This window comes from Alosa pseudoharengus, unplaced genomic scaffold (assembly GCF_046254945.1).
Source record: "Alosa pseudoharengus isolate Yale_2024_CS ecotype anadromous, Long Island Sound unplaced genomic scaffold, YU_APseudo_1.1 YU_APseudo_1.1_scf_19, whole genome shotgun sequence".
NCBI classification, from domain to species: domain Eukaryota; kingdom Metazoa; phylum Chordata; class Actinopteri; order Clupeiformes; family Clupeidae; genus Alosa; species Alosa pseudoharengus.
This window is the reverse complement of record NW_027468657.1, coordinates 4113757-4130905: the sequence shown is the minus strand read 5'-3', so window position 1 is coordinate 4130905 and position 17149 is coordinate 4113757.

Here is a 17149-nt window from a genome sequence, read left to right as displayed (position 1 = left end):
ACACAGCACTTCTGTAGCCAACATCACAATACCAAGCGCGCCCAAGAGGCGGAATCTCATATTTATACTTTAGCGAACAACCAATAAGACATCTCCATTATCTAATTACCAATCATAGATGGCAACACTACAAAACGAATGCCTTTTAGTTATTTTCTGTGTTCAGAACACCACAGCTCCTCCCCTGTAAAATCTAAACTTCTTTTTTTTTTCCCCGGATCCCAAGGATTCTCTGATATACATTTTCTTTCTTTTAACCCATAACCATGTACAGTATTTCTTTAACAAGTAACCATACAGCTCTTATTACATTTCAGTCTTTTTTTTTTTTTTTACAACACATGCATTTTCAGTTACAGGTTCAGTCTGTCAGGAGGACGTCTGTTTCTCACGGGACGAGTGTTCTGTTCCACAACCGGCAATGGTGGTGGTACTATTGGTTGTTCTTCCACATTGTGTGGTACAGATGGTTGTCGACTGAGTTGGATTTCCCTTGATACCCAACATCTGGTTTACATGTCTTTTCACACAGTTTCCATTTACTTCAACACTGTAAGTTACAGGACCCAACACTTCACGTATAACTCCATTCAACCATTTCTCCCCTCCCCTGTAATTCTTTACTAACACCTGTTGAGCAACCTTGAAAGACCTGACACGAGGAAGGTTTGGCTCTGTTTCACTTTGCATTCTCTGAGAGAACTGGGGTTTGATAAGTGACAACCTGGTTCGAACCTGTCTTCTCAGAAAAAGCTCAGCTGGAGACTTCCCTGTCTTAGTATGGGGTGTGTTTCTGTACCCTAACAGAAAATTTGCTACACAGTGCTCAAGTGACATACCACCAATAGCTCGATTCTTGGCTAGCGATTTCTTGAGATTTTGCACTAATCTTTCTGCTAAACCATTACTTGCAGGATGGTATGCAGGAGATTTGATGTGTTTTACTCCATTTCTAGTGAGAAATGACTCAAACTCTTGCGATACGAACTGAGGCCCGTTATCTGTTACAACTTCTTTTGGTAACCCATAAGCTGCAAACAAGTGTCTCAGTGCTTCTATTGTTTTAGCTGATGTGGTAGTGTGCATGGGAATGATATCTGGCCATCTAGCATATGCATCCATCACTACCAAGAACATCTGCTTGTGGTCCTCAGCAAAATCAAGGTGAATTCTCTCCCATGGACTTGAAGCCCATTTCCATGTATGTACTGGTGCAGTAGCAGGCATACTACGCTGCTGCTGGCAAATAGTACACTCACTAACTTCACATTCGATACTCTCATCTAATGTAGGCCACCAGAAAAGACTTCTGGCTAGGGATTTCATCTTAACTATCCCCCAGTGGTGCTCATGCAATTCAGATAGTAACCTATCTCTCAATTTCTCAGGAACTACCACTCGTAAACCCCACAAAAGGCAATCATCTTCTATGGTCAGCTCAAATTTTCTCTGAAAATAAGGCTTCAATGATTCATCGTATACGTGCTTAGGCCAGCCTGTCAACACTAACTGCTTTACCACCTTCAACACAGGATCTCTGTCTGTTTCTTTGGCTATTTCTCTAGCAGTAAGAGGTAAGTCTTCCAGGTAAGACACTCTGTACACTGGGTTTGACACCACATCCACACTAGGCTTTACAGGTAACCTTGATAAGGCATCAGCATTGCTATGCTGCTCTGACCTTTTGTTCTGGATTTCATAAGTATATGCTGCTAGAATTAGAGCCCACCTTTGCAGTCTAGCGGCAGCCAGTGTAGGCACACCTGTTTTAGGCCCTAAAATTTTCAACAATGGCTTATGGTCAGTCAATAAGAGGAACTTCCTACCATAAAGGTACTCATGAAACTTCATCACTCCAAATACCAGTGCCTCCTTCTCGATTTGAGAGTAATTCTGCTCTGTTTTTGTCAACATACGTGATGCAAATGCAATCGGTCTCTCGTTTCCATCTTTCATTTTGTGACTTATTACAGCACCAACTCCATAAGGAGATGCATCACAGGCCAAAATGAGAGGTAACTCGGAGTCATAATGTACTAACAATCTATCAGACTGAAGAGATTTCTTTGCACTATCAAAAGCACTCTGACAGTTCTCTGACCATACCCAAGTTGCATCTTTATGGAGCAATGCTGTCATTGGCTGAATCAGGGTAGATAGGTTAGGGATGAACTTCCCATAATAGTTTAACAGAGCTAAGAAGGACCTGAGTTCAGTTACATTTTTCGGAACAGGAGCCTTTTGTATAGCATCTGTCTTTTCTTTCATTGGGTGTATGCCCATGGCATCTATGACATGACCTAGGTATGACACACTGCTCTGCATGAATTCACATTTCTCTCTTTTTACCCTGAGATTGTAACTTTCTAGTCTCCTAAGGACCTCTTCTAAGTTAGCCAGATGACTTTCTGTATCTTTTCCAGTCAGCAATATATCATCTAAGTAGCAGATGACACCATCCATTCCCTGAAGAATTTGATCCATTATTTTTTGAAAAATTGCAGGGGCACTAGCAACTCCATAGGGTAACCTATTGTAATAATACAACCCTTTGTGCGTATTAATTGTGAGGTAACGTCTCGAGCTTTCCTCTAACTGGACTTGCTGATAAGCTTGTGATAAGTCTAATTTGCTAAATTTCTGACCTCCTGCTAATTTAGTAAATAGATCTTGGGTTCTGGGTAGTGGATACTGTTCCACATTCAACCATGGATTGATAGTGACCTTGTAGTCCCCACATATTCTTACACTTACACTATGCATCCTTTTTAGGCACACACACTATAGGAGCAGCCCACTCACTGTAGTTAGTAGGTGAAATGACCCCTTCAGCTTCCAATTTTGCCAATTCTCTCTCTACAGATTCTCTTAGTGCGTAAGGCACGTTTCTAGGCTTACAGAATTTCGGCACAGCATCAGTAGTTACATGTAACTTTGCTTCAATGCCCTTTAGCTTACCTAGCTCAGGTTTGAACACGGATGCATGTCTGGTACACACATCCTCTACTGTTTCTGGAGCCACTCTATTGACTCTTGACCAGTCTAGCTTTAACTGGCTTATCCAGTCTCTACCCATCAGTGCAGGACCTTTTCCTTTCACTACCAGCAATTCTAGCTTTTCAGTGCGTTCCTTGCATTTCACTTTTGCTGTGAATTTGCCTATCAGTTGCAATAATTCTTGACTGTAGGTTTTAAGCACACAATTTTCTGCGTTAAGTTTCACTGACTTAAACCTGCGTTTGTACAGACTTTCAGATATCACTGACACTGCTGCGCCAGTGTCTACCTCCATTTTTACTCTGGTACCATTTACACTGACATAGACATAGTATGGTTTCACAATTTCACCTTTACCCGAGTCCATTGCAAAGAGATTAGTCCCTCCACAGTCCAACATCTGGCCAGTGTCAATGTTCTGCACATCGTCCACCATGCACCTTGACGGCACACAACTGCTGTCTTCTTGGTCATCATGGAGCTGAGGTTTGATGTGACCTCGACCTGCCTGTAGCTCGTGAGCGTCGCCATACTCATTGTGCTGGGGAGCGTTGCAACCGTGGCTTGCCTGCTGCTTGAGAACGTTGGAACTCCCTGTCTCACGCTTGAGAGCGTTGCAACATCGATGTTCAGTTTCCAAATGCATGGCCCCTTTTGTAGACCTTCCACTGCCACCTTCCTTGCGTGAGCGGCATGCTTTTGCGATGTGTCCACGTTTCTTACACTCGTGGCACTCTGTTTCCTTGAATCTACATTCATCTGGTCTGTGGCCTTTTCCACTGCAACGATAGCAGGACTTTCCACTAGCTGTAGGCTTTTCCGTAGCCTCTCTGTACTTTATTTTAGCTTTCTTATCAACCACATTAGCTTTGTAGGATTTCGGTGAAAACTGCTGCGCACTGCCTTTTGTTACTTCAAATGCAAGCCCCATTTCGACTGCAAGCGGCAACGTTAAGTCTTTAGTGTGAGCTGTATTGAGCAAACGATCTCTCAGCTCAGTGCTCTTAACTCCACAGACAAATCTATCACGCAGTGCCTCCTCTAGAAATGTCCCAAATTTGCATGTGGCTGCTAGCTTTCTCAAACTTGCAATGTACTCACTTATTGTCTCGTTTTCCTTTTGACCTCTTCCGTGAAACTTGCATCTTTCAGCAATGAAGTTGGTTTTCGGAACGTAATGCTTCTGTTGCAGTTCCACCAGCTCTTCATAGGTTTTCTCAGATGGCTTAGCCGGCGCACACAAGTCCATTAGCAAGCTATGCGACCTCTTGCCTACCACTGTAAGAAACACCGCCTTGGTTTTCTCCTCTCTGGTATCCAAGCCACTTGCTGCAAAGTACTGCTCAAGTCGTTGGCGATAACTATCAAAACTTTCCTCACTTTCTTCGAAGTGGAAATCTTCTGGTTTTCCAAACGCCATTTTCTGTTCGACAGTCCTTCCACTCACCGAACGTCTCTGTGTTTCTACTTGCTCTTCACCCACCTCGCTGGAGTCGCTTGACATGCTAACTCTGTGTATTCCAACTTAAATATCCCATCCTCGTCGCCAAACTGTCGTGTATTGCACACTAATAAAAATGTCCTAACTTATTTAAGAGACAACTGGAATATCACACGGCAGGATACGGAAACGAAGTTTGCTTTTTTATTTAACACAGCACTTCTGTAGCCAACATCACAATACCGAGCGCGCCCAAGAGGCGGAATCTCATATTTATACTTTAGCGAACAACCAATAAGAGATCTCCATTATCTAATTACCAATCATAGATGGCAACACTACAAAACGAATGCCTTTTAGTTATTTTCTGTGTTCAGAACACCACAGCATCCCAATTTGTTCAACAAAGAAACACCTTTTTTGCCTTTACTTTGTTCATGGCAATGTAGTAAAAAGTTGAGAATCATCATGAGTGCATACACCATAGTCACACATGCTAACAGGCAAACTTGGGTCAAGTCAGGTCAGATCAGTTCGTGTCACAGATATGGAGCGCAGAATGGTCATTTTTCAACGCTAAATAAAAAATGGCATTTATTTCCGTAAATCACACACCACATATTTCTGTAAATTGCTCAGCCCCAGAGTATCCCTCCAACATGGCAATTATATTGCCCGTTTCAGGACAGTCTGCCCTACACACACATGAAATGCATGTAGAGCTATGAGCTTGCTGTGGTGAGATACAGGTCAAAATATAAGAATTTTTATAATATGATTTTTATATTTTAATTCTTTAAAAATCAAAATAAAATCAATGCTAGTACTAATACATGAAATGATACAGATCTGGATAGCCTAGACTCTGCTGAAAAAAAAAATGTGTGTGTGTGGCACTTACAATGACCAGAATAAATCCTTATGAATAAAGGTAGTGAAAATGCCCTAAAAACAGCTTAGGGTTCTAAGGGTTAAGGTGAGGGGGGATGTGAAATGAAATTGGGTCAATTCTCAAGGCTGTCGGAATATTTTCTTGGCCCCTTGCCCTTGACCTCTGGAGCCTATCCCCCCACTCATCCCACACTCCTTGTTCCACCTGGGTTCCGTCTGTTAGACCCTTTATATGTCTACAGGAGTGATGATCTGCACACATATGGCAATATGGCCGCCCATCTTTGCCAGACAAATATGTGCAGTCATCACCCCTGCACAGCACAAACATGTTGAGGTCAAACGGCACTTGGTAAAAGTGTGTGCCATCCTGAGGAACATATGACAAGACATTCCATGAGACAATGAGCAATGTATTGACCTAGGAACTATGTTTATATATCTATATCTATCTATCTATCTATCTATCACATTTCTCTAACTCACATCTGCTGAGGCATACTCATGATCAGTTGCCCTGATCTCAGCCCCCTCAGCTTTGATGACTGAGATCAGGGCATCAATAGAGCATCACAGTCCCGCCCCTCCTCCGAGAGAGCTTAGTTTCCGGAAGTAAATTTCCCATTCATTTCTCCCATTGACGTTTTGGAAAAATCCTTATCTAAAGAGTTTTAGAGCATGTCTTAGGCTAATCAGCTACGGCGTAACTCATAAGCATACAACATATCATTTCGAGTGAAAAAACGAAGAGAAAGTCCAAAAAAGTAAAAGGTACAAGACTGTGTACATATTTTTATTTCCGAGCGAAGGAACTACTCATCCCATAAACCACCGCGCCTCACTGAAAAATATATAAGCAGCATGAACCAGCGCAAAATCATTTCCAACCATGTTTCCAACCGGCGACAACACGCGAACCCTTTCCTCCAAACAATGATTTTTATATAGTTAATAGCAGTTATTTCAGGAGTAATCGAGTAAATAATAGTGTTTTGGTATTGAATGTTATATTTACCATCGTGTATTTTATATCGTGTGTGTGAAACCGGTTAACGTTAGCAACATTGCGCAGTGCTTCATATCTGACTGCCATCCTGATGCATGGACCGGTGCATGGTCTGCTCTTGGACCACCATATTTAGTTTATTAACTTGCTGTGAATTATTACACAAAATGTTCATTAAATGTACGAAGAAGTATTTCTAGGTTAATGATTGATGATATGGCTCGTACAGTATGAAGGCTACAGTAGCCTAGCTAATGTTAACTAGCATTACCAACCTCCCTGCAAAACTCACCACACAACTTCGTAGGTTTGATAGGTCTTGTCCCTCATGCTGGCCCTTACAAAACCCACAAGCTGACCCTCGACACACAACAGTCAATAATGTGACCCGATTTAAAGTGGTTTTCACCCCTTTGGACACTCTTGATTTCGTCCTTGAAACAGTGAAATATTCACGGGGGAATGGACGGTTTGCTAACCATTTTACTGCAGTGTCTAGCCGGTGGTAGCATCCAGCCTGTGCTATCAGCTAGCAAGTTCAAAGGTTTAAGTACTTAATGGGGATATACAGGGCTTTTCAAGCCTCGACTAAGTTGATGTTTCATATAAACAACAATTCATATTCATAGAAACAACAAGGTCACTAAAACATAATATATTTCATACCTGTGTTGCAGCATGTAGGCTAATGTTACCAGCATTATAATGACATTCTAATGTCTGAAAGGCTAATTATTAGCCTGTCGGCTAACTGAAAAGTTAAGTGTTCAAACTAGCATTTCCAGTGTTCTATTTCATGGTGTATTGACCCTGACTAAGTTCGTGTGATATATAAACCACAATCCTTGTTGATACAAGTACCAATGTTCGTCTAGAAAGTTTTTATTTCGCCATAGGCAGTAAAAGACTCCGCCATCTTTGTCAATAATTTTCGCTGATAACGTTTCAAACTATGACCTTAACGGCCTTTCCACCAATCAGAGGCATCACTGTGGGATTGTGGGATTGTTCAGGATTGTGGGTAATGAAGTACTTATCCAAGACATCGCGAATAAAAGACATTTATCTCAAAACAAGGTTAGTGCCCCGTGAACTTTTGGCGTCTATATGAGCATACACAATCGCTTAGTACAGCCGTAGCTGGTTTTGAGTCTACCATGTGCAGTTAAGTTTTTATTACATTACATTACATTACATTACATTTGGCTGACGCATTTTTAGCCAAAGCGACTAACAACATGGTAAACAGTTTAAGTTTAGAGCAATTCTCAACAATATTAGGACAATTTAAAAAACATTAGAGTACAGTAAGAATAAGTGCATCAGTGAGTGCAGTTTTTAACAGTTACGTGTCAGTTTAAGACGGCTGGTGAGTGCTAGGATCAGCAAGACTTGTTGTAAGTGTTGCTATGAGAGGAGATGTTCTCTAAAGAGCTGGGTCTTCAGGAGTTTTTTGAAAATGGAGAGGGATGTCCCTGCCCTTGTAGGAACTGGCAGTGTGTTCCACCAGCGAGGAACAACAGATGAGAAAAGTTTGGATTGGCCTGAGCGTACCGGAGGTGGAGCTAGACGTCGTTCGTCTGAGGAGCGCAGCGGTCTGGAGGTAGCGTATGTCTGTATGAAGGCATTCAAGTAGGTGGGAGCAGAACCGGAGACTACTTTGTAGGCAAGCGTTAGAGCCTTGAATTTGATGCGGGCCGCCATAGGTAGCCAATGTAGCTGGATGAGTAGCGGGGTAACATGTGCCCTCTTGGGTTGGTTGTAGACCAGGCGCGCCGCCGCGTTCTGGATCATCTGAAGTGGTTTCACTGCGCAGGCTGGGAGACCTGTCAGGAGGGCGTTGCAGTAGTCGAGTCGTGAGATGACTATTGCCTGAACCAGAAGTTGGGTGGCATCTTGATTTAAGTAAGTCCTGATTTTCCGTATATTGTAGAGTGCGAAACGGCATGACCGGGCGACTGAGGCAACATGATCTGAGAAGTTTAGTTGGTTGTCGAGAACAACTCCTAGATTTCTTGCAGTCCTGGTAGGTGAAACAGACAGAGAGTCAAATTTGATGTTGATGTCGTGGTGTATGGTAGGTTTAGCTGGGAGGACCAGCAGTTCAGTCTTTGAGAGGTTCAGCTGGAGGTGGTATGCCTTCATCCATGTAGCTATGTCTGAGAGGCAATCCGAGATCCGTGCTGAAACCAAGGGGTCATCAGGTGGAAAGGACAGATAGAGCTGTGTGTCGTCTGCATAGCAGTGGTATGAGAAGCCATGCGAACGGATAATCTGTCCCAAGGAGGTGGTGTAGATAGCAAAGAGAAGGGGGCCCAGTACTGAGCCCTGGGGGACCCCTGTGGTGAGATGGTGAGGTGCAGATAGCTGACCAAGCCATGATACGTTAAATGAGCGTCCTGTGAGGTAGGATTCAAACCAGGAGAGAGCAGAACCGGAGATTCCCATGTTAGCGAGTATAGAGAGAAGGATGCGGTGATTAACCGTGTCAAAGGCAGCCGATAAGTCAAGCAGAATGAGTACTGATGACCGAGCGGTCGCCCTGGCTTCTTTTAAGGCTTCTGTTACAGACAGCAGAGCCGTTTCGGTAGAGTGGCCGCTTTTGAACCCAGACTGATTTGGATCCAGAAGGTTGTTCTGTGAAAGGAAGTCAGAGACCTGTTTGGAGACTGCTCGTTCAATGCCTTTGGATAAGAAGGGCAGGAGTGAGACAGGGCGGTAGTTCTCGACTTGAGCAGGGTTGAGAGAAGCTTTCTTAAGTAACGGTTTTATGACTTATACCCGAATTGTCAATGGAGAAATTGCATTGAATTCTTACTTCCGGAAACTCCTGTGGGCGGGACTGTGATGCTCTATAGGCAGACAGGAACCATGCATTCCTTGAAGTCTTTGAAAGAAACAAACAAATGTTATTTTTCATAATTTTGCTGTACAATATATGATCATTACATATGTCAACAAGTTAATGCGATTACCAGTATACACTCAAAATACTCTTAAAGCTTATGTACCTTCGTATAACATGTTTGGATCATCTTCCTCCCATCACGAAACAGAATGTGTCTTGATTTGACAAACACATACTTTGTTGTCTGTTTATGTAAAGACAGAGAAAACAATGACAAGGCACTATTGTAGTGGTTATGAAGGGAACTGCTTGTATTATTGCTTTAGGCATATTGGAAACAGATATTGCATACAGATAGAGTAAATTCACATTCAAGTAAATGTAATACTGTACTACTAAAACATATATTCACTTCTCTTTCACTGGGTCAAGTGTTGCTTTTACCTTCTACTTTGGCCACTGTCTCAGGGTTGTACTAGAGACTGTTGTGTGTACTGGCTTAAGTGTGAATTTTATATTTATCAACAGTAGATCAACCTTAGCTGGGAGGATTTCAGGTCCATTTGATGTTTTGAATTGATTGTCTGCCATGGGAATGTTATTGTGAGTATTATTTACCACTGTAGAGTTTGATGGGACCAGGTAGATGGACCCAGATGTATTGCATGGCATCACCATGTCCTCTGATAGCAACCTCCCCTTGTAAACCTCCAAATCTGGTATGTCCACAAACTGTTGATAATAAAGGTAACACTTTATTTTAATGTGTCGCTGTTACAGTGTACCTACCTAATTAGGTACAGTGGTACAACCTGTGTAACAACATGTACTATCAGGTACTATCATTGTACTTGCATTATGTATTTGTGGGTACCTACATATAGTTGTTACATTGTAATACTGAGTGCTTTTACAAAACTTTGCCAATTTGCCTAAATTTTCATCAGAGGCAAAGAGCTGACCTGAGACCTGCTGGATGGGGTAAATCTGGTCATGATAGATTTGATATACAAAGCATTCTTAGCTCCAGTCAAGGCCTCATTGTCTTCAGTGTACATGTAACAGCTGTGCTGCTACAACCTTGTTACTCTTTGATACAGTGGAATAAACCTATTAAGTGTACCAGTTAATTACTTACATGTACATATGACATGTATGTTATGTCTTCGATGTCTTGGAACAGGTCTACTAATTCACTACATAGTACATATATCAACTGTGTTGGTACACACGTATTGCTCTTTGATACAGTGGCATAAACCCATTAAAATGAAGTGTACCAGTTAAGTACTTACAATTACATATTACATGTATGTTGTGTCATACTGTAGTACATGTATCAACTGTGTTGGTACACATTTATTACTCTTTTGATACAGTGGAATAAACCCATTAAAATAAAGTGTACCAGTTAAGTAATTGCATCTACATATATACATCCTGTCAATGATGTTATGCATCCTGTAATTGATGTGTTGAAACGTGTCTGCTGTTACACCACACAGTACATGTGAATTAGTAGACCTGTTCCAAGACAAGACCTGTTCCAGTTTATTCCACTGTATCAAAGAGTAACAAGGTTGTAGCAGCACAGCTGTTACATGTACACTGAAGACAATGAGGCCTTGACTGGAACTAAGCATGCTTTGTATATCAAATCTATCATGACCCGATTTACCCCATCCAGCAGGTCTCAGGTCAGCTCTTTGCCTCTGATGAAAATGTAGGCAAATTGGCAAAGTTTTGTAAAAGCACTCAGTATTACAATGTAACAACTATATGTAGGTACCCACAAATACATTATGCAAGTACAATGATAGTACCTGATAGTCCATGTTGTTACACAGGTTGTACCACTGTACCTAATTAGGTAAGTACACTGTAACAGCGACACATTAAAATAAAGTGTTACCATAATAAATTGTTGTTCAAACTTTGGAAACTGAAATCTTTTTATTTTTTGGAAACCTAAATGAGTGTCAGACCTCCTTTTTATGTTGCAGTGTCACCATACCTTCCTCCCAGTCTTTTTTGCATTTGTTCCTGTTCTTGTTTTAAACACACATTGAAAACTTAATAAAAAATCTATTGAAAACCTAACATGTATCAGTCATCCTTTTCATGCTGTAGTCTCACCAGCCGGCTGAAATATAAGTTATAAGTATTTTATTGAAACAGTTGATTGCTTATTGAGTTACAAGTGTGTTATTGAAACAGTGGGTGTTTTATCTTGCAGTATTGATCAAACCTTTCACATTTAAGTTGTTGGGCACTATCCCCCATTTATGCAGTGATTGGGCTCCCTTTTTAACATTGAGGTCTATGGCAGAATCCAAGAATTTCCCAGAATTTGTCAAAGCCTTATTTTTCTGAGCAATGGATGCACATTTCGGACACAGTGTCATGATCTCCAAACCCTCCTCCCCATTTCAGGAGAATGTCGTGCCAGTATGACCCTACAGTCGGGAGGAAATCAACATTAGAGGTGGATCGGTCGCGAACGAACTAGTTCGTTCGAACGGGTCTTTAAAATGAACGACCTGAACTGATTCGCCTTTCTAGTTCTTGTTCATTCTTTCGTTCGTCGCTGAATCACACTGACCTAGTGCTGCTGTGAATGCCTTGGCTCAGTATCCTAAGGCAAGAGCCAAACCAATCGTATGCTTTGTCTGTATTGATCCTTAGACGTTCTCATCAAATTAGCCAATGAGGAGCAGGAAAGCATAGCAACTGTTTCCATGTAAAAAAACAAATGAGCTTGGTGAGCATTGAGCGAGCGTACGATAAAAAATATGATAATGGTTTACATTAAGAATACAATTTTTTCATTGCAATATTGCCTTTTAAAATTAAATATCTGTCTAATGGTAAATGCATGTTGTCTTTGTATTTTCTGTGTCAAGCCAGATTAATAAAATAATTGAATGTCTCTTCAATCTGTGTCGTTCGTTCATTTGTTCGTTATCACGCGCAAAGACCCCCGAGGTTGAACTTGATCTTGAGTAGGGGTGGGCCATCTTGACAATAGTGTTAACCTAAGAATGCCTATAATAAACAAAACTACATAATTTACTTTTCAACTCAGTCATTGTCTATGATCTTGCTATTATATTAGATACCAATAATCAACTACAACCCAACCCCCCCCCCCCCCCCATCCCGCTTCATTTGGTTTGTCTACATAAAACTTGAAATGGGGGAAGGGGCATTTTGATCCTTAACCTATTAATTTAGGGACATGTCTTAATGCATACATTAAATAAAACTGTTGAATAACTCATGAAGGCCATTACATACAGGGGTGAAAGTAAGCCGGTACTGGCCGGTACGGAGTACCACTAAAATATTTGGAGAGGGTACGCCGTACCGGAAAGAAAACTATACTGCCGCTGAAAAATATAGCACTTTCAGCATGACAACACAACTGCTAACGTCAAATTACCAGAAGCAACACGTTTCCCCCAAAATATATTTCATATACATCGTTCTGAACTGTATCTGAATTGTGTCTAAACCTCCCGTGCAGCTGGACAGACAACGAGCAAGCTATAGCGCGCGTACAGTAGCCTACAGTAATTGCGCCAACGTGCACTGGTATCCAAAGTGTTTTAGCAGACGGACGTTTCTTGGAAAGTCTCCCAAATAAAAAAAAACATACAGGCTAAAGAAAAATATGTTGATGTTTAATAGCCTATTCTGGTTTTATGTGTGCAGTGTTTTGCTGGAGAGACAAGAGACAGACAGCGCGTGTACGGCTTAACCAGATCTTGCGCAGCAATAATGAAAGTGTTTTAGCGGACAGAAGTATGTTGCAGTCTCCCAAATAAAAAGGCATGACTCAAAGAGACGTGTTTCATGATATACAGTAGCCTATATAAAACAAACGATTGGAAGTGGGAGCGAGCAGAGTAAATAGGCTAAATAAATAAATAAATGTTGAAATTAAGTGCATTAAGTGTGCAATTTATTCATAATCAAAAACAGATACAGGTGGGTTAAAGAGTGATACTAGAGTGATAAGAAGTCCTAGTGAATGCTTGATAAGTAGACTATAATACAGTAAATAAACAAATAAATAAATAATTAGGATAAGTTACATTTTCAGCGCGCGCTGTATGGACTTATTTTAGCGAAACGGAAGGTACCTGTACTATTTGTAAGGCAAAAATTTCTTACAAAGGAGGGTCCACTGCTAACTTCCACCGGCACCTGAAGACCAAACACCCTGGGGTCCGGATGGTTTAAGTGGGGAGAGAGGAGGATGCACCTGAGGACAGTGAGGAGACTCCTCTTCCCAACCGCCTTCAGGAAACTCCAGGGGTAGAGGCCAGGCTATGGGGCAATCTCAGTTTATGTCTCGGCCGATGACACCACAACGCCAGAAAACCCTGGATGAACAACTGACAAAAATGGTGATCTGGGACCTATAGCCATTTTCTATCGTGGAAGACAGGGGCTTCAAGGCCTTTACAAAGGCCCTTAATCCCTCCTACACCCTACCAGGTAGGAAGACCCTCTCAAAAGTCCTGGTTCCTGAACTCTATGCCAGATGCCATGGCAGTGTCAAGGAGAGAGTAGGACACGCTGCAGCTGTGTGTCTCACTACTGACTGCTGGACATCCAGGACGACCCATAGCTATATGTCAGTGACCTGCCATTTCCTGGAGGAGTATGAAATGGTCAGCTGTCTCCTGGACTGTTTTCAGTTCAGTGAGCGTCACACAGCTGACACTTTGTCTGAGCATCTCCTGAGGATCACACGGGAGTGGAACATCGAGAACAAGGTAGTCGCCTGCATGACAGATAGGGCATCTAACATCACCCTGGCGATTCATAAGTGCAGATGGAAACACCTCCATTGTTTTGCCCATACGCTAAATTTGATTAAAAAAAATTACAGAAACAGTGGAAAAAGGTAAAGAATATAGTGGAGCACTTCCATAGAAGCACCTTGACGGCAGAGAAATTAAAGGAATACGCCACCCCTAGGTGAAATTGGGTCTCTCCCCGCAGTCCCTAGAGTTGGATGAGTGAGCCAAAGCGTTTTATAGCCGACCCAGCCATTGTCCTAATCTAGAAACGGCCCGGTTAGCTTTAGCTTAGCGTAGTCGCTGTAATCCGGCGATTCCAGCTAGCATGTCGTTGCAAAAGTGAATCAAATAAGATTTTTTATAATTATTTCTCGTAACCTGTACATTCACATCGAGTACAAATATAAATGCAAATTAACACAAAGGGATTTACTAGACCAATTTAGATTTGGAACTATTTTCGGCCATATCACTGGCAAAGCACCGCTGCTCTTCTTGCTGTAGTTCTCTGTTACTAGGCTGACACTGACAGGTGGGCTTTCTCTAAGAGTTCTAATGGCGATGAATATGGAAGACTGAAATGTGTGTTTATGCTGTGCAGAGTGGGATAAAATACTGCCATCGATGGTGGGCAACGCTCCCGAAGAGGAGCGTGACCGCACTTGTGCACGGTAGGTAACACATTAAAGGGGAACTTGGCAACTATTTCAATGTAATAAACCCGTTTAGAAATCATTTGGATGGTTAAATGACCTGTTCCGGTGAAAATGGTGATTTTTCCCGCTGCCCCTAGCGTCCCCAGGCGGAAAACCAACCTTGCAACATTGAGACTACCGCCCCGGAAAGAGAAGTGAGAAACAAGAAACTCGTTTTAAATCGTGTTTCTTACCTTGTAACATCCACATTGTCTGCCGAACTTATGCTAACCGTTTTGCTAGCTTGTAAACAAATCCATGTGCTTTATCTTTACCTTTTTCCACAGTTTGAAATAGCATAATGCACAATTTCTCTAGCAGAGGGGGAAATCCTGCCAAGTTTCCCTTTAAGCTACAAACTCCACATAACAAAGATGGTCTGACCCACTGTAACTGTGTCCTTTCTCTGTCCTTTCTGTAGCTATGTGACTGCCTCCAAAATCATATTGCTGGCATGGGGTCTGCAGAGGCTCACTGCAAACCACCTAAGGAGCGGCCGCTTCAACCAGCCTGTGGTGCTGTCACTTTTGTCTAGCCTCAATTCTGAGATGGCCAGGCGCTTTCACAGGATGGATTTTAATTCCTTGTTGGCAGAAAGCTCCATCCTTGACCCAAGATTTAAAAGAAAGGCCTTTGCTGATGACCAGGCAGCCAACGAGACCATACAAAGGCTCACAAATGCTGCAGCACAGGCGAACATTACCAGTCCATCCCAGCAGGATGCTCTGGTGGTGGAACAAGGAGCTGCTGCAAGACCCACCGAGGAGAGCCAGGTCTGGGGGGACTTTGATGAGCAGGTGTCAGGGCTTGTGAGTCAAATCAGTGCTCACACAGAAGCGACCCTTGAGATCTGGTCCTTCTTCCAAGAGGCTCTGATGCCTAGGTCCTGCAACCCCCTAACCTGACTCTCGCCAGATGAATTTCATTCCGCCTAGCTCCACTCATCCATCTGGGATCAATCCATTGGAGTGTTGCTTCAGAAGGCTGGGCCTAATCAAAAAATGCTTGCATAAGATTGGATAAGCCACTTGTCCGTCATCTATTGACGTGCTACTTCAACCACTCACATCAAAGCCAACCCGTGACGCTGAGAACAGTCTCACAGTCGCTTCTACGCTACGTCACATCTATGAAACTACCGCCCTGCGTCCTGATTGGCTCTACCATAAAATCTGGTGCAGAAATCACTCTCAACGGAAGAGGTCCCAGATGGATGTGAGTGAAGCTAGGCGGAGCTAAGCGGAATGAAATTCATCTGGCGAGAGTCAGGTTAGCAACAGGGCACTGATATACCCAAGGCTGACTCGTCTTGTGATGGAGAGAGCATGTGTTGTTGTGACCTCAGTGCCATCTGAACGGGTGTTCAGTAAAATGGGGCTGATCATTTCAGAGATGCGCAGCCGGCTTACTGCCTCCAAGGAACAAAACATTGTGTTCCTTAATGCAAACCTTGAGTGAGCAGTCAGGCTGCTCCTGCTCCAGAGGTTCCTGGGTTCTCTTCTGTGCCATCACTGTATAGGTCACAGAATACAATGTTTAATGGTAATGTTCAGTTTGTTTAAATGTTCATTAAAAAAAAAAGTCTACTTTAAATCTATTTGATCTCAGAATTATTTCAAAGTCAAAAAGAGATGTTAGTCATTCACTGTTGAGGTATAGGCCTATTGTAGCCTAAAGTTAAAGAAAAACTCTAATTTGTTATATTGGGTTTCATAAAGTAATCAAAAGTTACACCAATATTACATTATTAATAGGATAACTTGTAACAGTATCGAATTACATTTCCAAAGTAACCTTCCCATACTGGCAGCTGAGTGCTGAATAAATGGCACACACTGTTGTGTGGTCAACAGAAGAAACTGTCTTTTGCTCCTCTTAACATATTTTCCACAATACATTCAATTATTTGGTTGTCATGATCCAGCCCAGCCCATCATTACAGGCATGTTGGAGATAATAGGCTAGCCTACTCTTACTAGACGTAGCCCATGAATTGCCTATGGCTGAAACATCCTGTTGCTTTAACTGTAGGTCTCTACTGTAAAACACCAGGAAATATTCAGATCACACACCAGGAGTAGGTTATAATCAGCCACCTTAGTTCAAGTTCATGATCATTTTTGGTAACCATCACGTTTTATGAGCAAGCTAAGGTCGATAGATGAGGTCAACATAATTGGATCGTAGTTGTAAGCAGGTGATAATGACAGGCATTATCGGTAGCCAAATTAATTCCAGAGAGAGGAAACAAACGTTACGCCAGTTTCTTTAATTTTATTTCGGAAAGTAACAGTCCACTCTCGTCCATCATAGCCAGCGTGGGTGTTAAGAAAGAGGTTACCTGCACATGTGGAAGGCTATCTCTTACCTAAAGAAAAGCCTCAGGTTAGGCCTAGGCTACATCGTAACAGGTCATTTTTTGCCTACAGCTAGGCATTTTCTTGTCGAGTAGCCTCGTCT